This window comes from Protopterus annectens, chromosome 10.part0, assembly GCF_019279795.1.
Source record: "Protopterus annectens isolate FY-2018-M chromosome 10.part0, PAN1.0, whole genome shotgun sequence".
Taxonomy (NCBI): domain Eukaryota; kingdom Metazoa; phylum Chordata; order Ceratodontiformes; family Protopteridae; genus Protopterus; species Protopterus annectens.
This window is the reverse complement of record NC_056744.1, coordinates 529,440,279-529,444,623: the sequence shown is the minus strand read 5'-3', so window position 1 is coordinate 529,444,623 and position 4,345 is coordinate 529,440,279. Positions and strand designations below refer to the sequence as shown.

Below are 4,345 nucleotides of genomic sequence, written 5' to 3'. Positions count from 1 at the left end.
ATATTTCAGATAGGAATAAAGGAATAGGACTCTGGTTCTATTTTGTTGGTTTTCGGGACCAGGGCCATGATTAAGAGGGACAGCCAGGGACATTCGTATTGTGCTGCTAGAGGTGAAATTTTTGGACTGGCTCAAGATGAACAAAAGCAAAAGCATTTGCCAAGAATGTTTTCATTAATCAAGAACGAAAGTCAAAGGTTCGAAGACGATCAGATACCATTGTAGTTCCGATCATAAAAGATGCCAACTACCAATCCAGTGACGTTATTCCCATGACCCGCCAGGGAATTTCTGGGAAACCAAAGTCTTTGGGTTCTGGGTGGAGTATGGAACTTAAAGGAATTGACAGAAGGGCATCATCAGGAGTGGAGCTTGCTGCTTAATTTGACTCAACATGGGAAACCTTACCCAGCCCGGAACCGGAAAGGATTGACAGATTGATAGCTCTTTCTCGATTCTGTGGGTGGTGGTGCATGGTTGTTCTTAGTTGGTGGAGCGATTTGTCTGGTTTATTCTGATAACAAACGAGACTTGGCCATGCTAACTAGTTATGCAGCCCAGTACGGTCATCTCCAACTTCTTAGAGGGACAAGTGGCTTTCAGCCACATGAGATTGAGCAATAACAGGTCTGTGATGCCTTTAGATGTCCAGGGCTGCATGTGTGCTACACTGAATGGATCAGCGTGTGTCTATCCTTGGCAGACAGGTCTGGGTAATCTGCTGAACCCCATTTGTGATAGGGACTAGAGATTGCAATTATTCCCCATGAATGAGGAATTCCCAATAAGTGCGTGTCATAAGCTCATGTTGATTAAGTTCCTGCCCTTTGTACATGCTGCCCGTCATTACTACTGATTGGATGGTTTAGTGAGGTCCTTGGATCGGCCCTGCTGGAGTCAGTCATGGCCCAGGTGTTGTGCCGAAAAGATGATCAAACTTGACTATCTAAAGGAAGTAAAAGTTATCGCAAGGTTTCCATAGGTGAACCTGCAGAAGGATCATTAATGCCAAGGGTCCTGGGATGGTGCTGTCCCTGGGTACCAAGGCCTCTCCTTGCTCCACCACCCTGACCCTCTATGTCTCTCTCTCTCTCTCTCTCTGTCTTTCTCTGACTCCTATCTCTCTGTGCGCCCTGGTGAAGGCCAGCAGGACTGAGCCTGTAGCTCCTGGGGGGGAGTGAGGGGAGGGAAAGGGGAGGGAGTGAGAGGAGGGGGTGGTGTCTCTTCCCCCTTGCCTCCTGTTGGTGGGAGGGAGGAGGTCCTTCCATGTGGTGGGAGGTGCGTGTGCTCCTCTGCTGCCATCAGGCTTTGGTGTTGCAGGGGGCACCTGGCCCAATAATGCAGTCCACTGCATGCCCCAGAAATGGCTGACTCCCCATGTGGTAGGGGGAGGGAGAGGGTGCCATCCTGACAGGGGGGCAGTGGCCTCCCCTCTGTCTGTGCGGGGGCCATCCCAGGGGGTGGCACACCAGAGTACTCTCCCCTTAATGTCGGTCATAGGTACCTGTGGAGGATGCCCCATTCCACCCGGGGTGTCATTTCAAAGACTCGGAAGGTCAGCGGTGTGGCCAAGTGCTGCCCGCTGCAGGACTCCCTGCTGTCTTGCTGTGTGGGCCAGTAACCTCGGTCTGGGCACCCATGACAATGCCTGTGAAACCTCTCATGCTCATCTTGAGGTATGATGCCATGTGGGCAGTGGTGCCCCAGCGAATGAGAACTGTACGACTCTGAGCAGTGGGTCACTCGGCTTGTGTGTCGATGAAGAATGCAGCTAACTGTGAGAACTAATGTGAATTGCAGGACACATTGATCATCGACACTTCCAATGCACTTTGTGGCCCTGGGTTACTCCCTGGGCTATGCCTTTCTGAGGGTCATCGTGCCTTCCATTGCCCCAGGGGGTGTCCGGCCCCCATCAAGGGTGCAGCCAGGGAGTCAAGGGAGCCTGCTGTGAGTCCCCCATCCCCCAGGGAGAGACTCGGACAGAGAAGACGAGTCCCCCGCCACCCCGAGCCAGGAAGCCCATCCGAGGATGGGAGGGAGCAGGCTGCATCCAGCCTGACCTGGAGGCTGTCAGTGGTACTGCCACTGAGCTTCCCTCCTGGGGCGCAGCCCGAACCTGCTCAGTTCCTGCATGCCAGGGCCACGTCGGCCATCCTCCCACGCAACCCGGAAGGCCGGCAGCAGGGAGCAGGTGCACGGGGATTCTGGGGGAGGATGGCCAGTCTGTCCACCCCCAAAGCCCCTGCCATCCTGCCGCCCCACCACGACCTCGCTCAGAACGCGACCTCAGATCAGATGTGGCGACCCGCCGAATTTAAGCATATTACTAAGCGGAGGTAAAGAAACTAACCAGGATTCCCACAGTAACGGTGAGTGAAGAGGGAAGAGCCCAGCACCAAATCCCTGCTAGGGCGATGGGTGGAGGGAAATTTGGAGTACGGAAGTCCGTCTCCCCACTGCCACCCAGGGGGCCCAAGTCCTTGTGATTGAGGCTCAGCCTGCGGATGGTGTGAGGTTGGTGGCGGCCCCCGGCGCGTTGGGATCAGGTCTTCCTGGAGTTGGGTTAGTTGTGAATGCAGCCCAAAGTGGGTGGTAAACTCTGTCTAAGGCTAAACACCGGCATGAGACTGATAGTGGACAAGTACCGTAAGGGAAAGTTGAAAAGAACTTTGAAGAGAGAGTTCAGGAGGGGGTGAAACTGTTCAGAGGTAAACGGGTGGGGTCTGTGCGGTCCATCCAGAAGATTCAACCCAGATGCCATGCCAGCCGCCCGAGGCGGATCCCCCTCCCCCTCCAGGGGGGGGTACCGTCCCCGGGCATGCTGTCTGCCATTGGGTGCACTTCCTCTGAGGTGGTGAGCTGCAACCAGCTCTGGGTTGGCCAGGAAGGCCATGCAGAAGATGGTTCCCTCCCCGGAGGGGAGTGTTACAGCCCACCGCTTCAGTCCTGGATGTGCCCCGGGGTCGTGGGAGACGACCACTGCCGCACCTCCCCAGCCCTTGTGGCAGGGGTCAGGGACCCCATCTCCCAGCAGGACTGTCGACTGGCCGGACTGCCCTCAGTGTGACCTGACCACATCCTGCCGCAGGGCCAGTGGGCTCACCTTGAGTGGCCGGGGTCTGCGGCGACGTTGGTGTCCCACCAGTCCCATCTTGAAACACGGACCAAGGAGTCTAACAGGTGCACGAGTCTGAGGGTGGGCGGGAGACCCCACGGCGCAATGAAAGTGAGGGCCGGCGAGTGCCAGTTGTGGTGGGATCCCCCCACCCTGCACGGGGGGGGGTGCACCGCTGGCCCGTCTCACCCATCCCATCGGGGAGGTGGAGCGTGAGGGCACCTGGTGGGACCTGAATGATGGTGAACTATGTCTGGGCAGGGAGATGCCAGAGGAAACTCTGGTGAAAGTCCGTAGTGGTCCTGCCGTTCACATCGGTCATCTGACCTGGGTATAGGGGTGAAAGGCTAATCGAACCATCTAGTAGCTAGTTCCTTCCAAAGTTTCCCTCAGGATAGCTGGCGCTCGGTGGATGCAGTTTTATATGGTAAGGCGAATGATTAGAGGTCTTGGGGCCAAAACAATCTCAACCTATTCTCAAACTTTAAATGGGTAAGAAGTCTGACACACTGGCTTGGAGCCAGGTGTGGAATGCGAGCACCCAATGGACCACTTTTGGTAAGCAGAACTGGCACTGCAGGATGAACTGAATGCCGGGTTAATGCTCCCAATGCCGACACTCATCAGACCCCAGAAAAAGTGTTGGCTGATATAGACAGTAGGACAGTGGCCATGGAAGTTGGAATTTGCTAAGGAGTGTATAACAACTCACCTGCCGAATCAACTAGCCCTGAAAATGGATGGCGCTGGAGCGTCGGGCCCATACCCAGCTGTTACTGGCTCTGGGATCCAAGGGGGCTATGCCGCAATGAGTAGGAGGGCCACTGTGGTTGAACTGAAGCCCGGGGTGAGGGCCCGGGTGGAGCCGCCATGGGTGCAGATCTTGGTGGTAGTAGAAAATATTCAAATGAGAGCTTTGAAGGCTGAAGCGGAGATGGGTTCCATGTGAACAGCAGTTGAACATGGGTCAGTCGGTCCTAAGGGATAGGTGAGCACCATTGCAAAGGGACAGGCGATGGCCTCCGTCACCCTTGGCTGATCAAAATGGTGTCGGGTTCAGATCCCCGAATCTGGAGCGGCAGAGATGGGCACCTCACGGTGTCCAGTGCAGTGATGCAAACAATCCCAGAGATGCCAACGGGGGCTCCTGGGAGAGTTCTCTTTTCTTTGTAAAGGGCAGGGCAGCCTGGAATGGGTTTGCCCCAAGAGAGGGGCCCACATCCTGGA

General features: G+C 55.6%; 2 non-coding genes across 2 annotated transcripts in view; both read left to right on the top strand.

Annotated features, from left to right (window-relative positions):
* Nucleotides 1-1,723: 1,723 nt before the first annotated feature.
* Nucleotides 1,724-1,877, top strand: LOC122814531. Its single transcript, XR_006366795.1, has one exon. It is a non-coding gene; the product is annotated as a 5.8S ribosomal RNA (ribosomal RNA).
* Nucleotides 1,878-2,284: 407 nt separating this feature from the next.
* The window catches only part of LOC122814697, a 3,775-nt gene continuing 1,714 nt past the window's right edge, over nt 2,285-4,345 (top strand). The window contains exon 1 of the ribosomal RNA XR_006366894.1: nt 2,285-4,345. This exon is cut by the window's right edge and continues 1,714 nt beyond it. This is a non-coding gene — a ribosomal RNA (28S ribosomal RNA).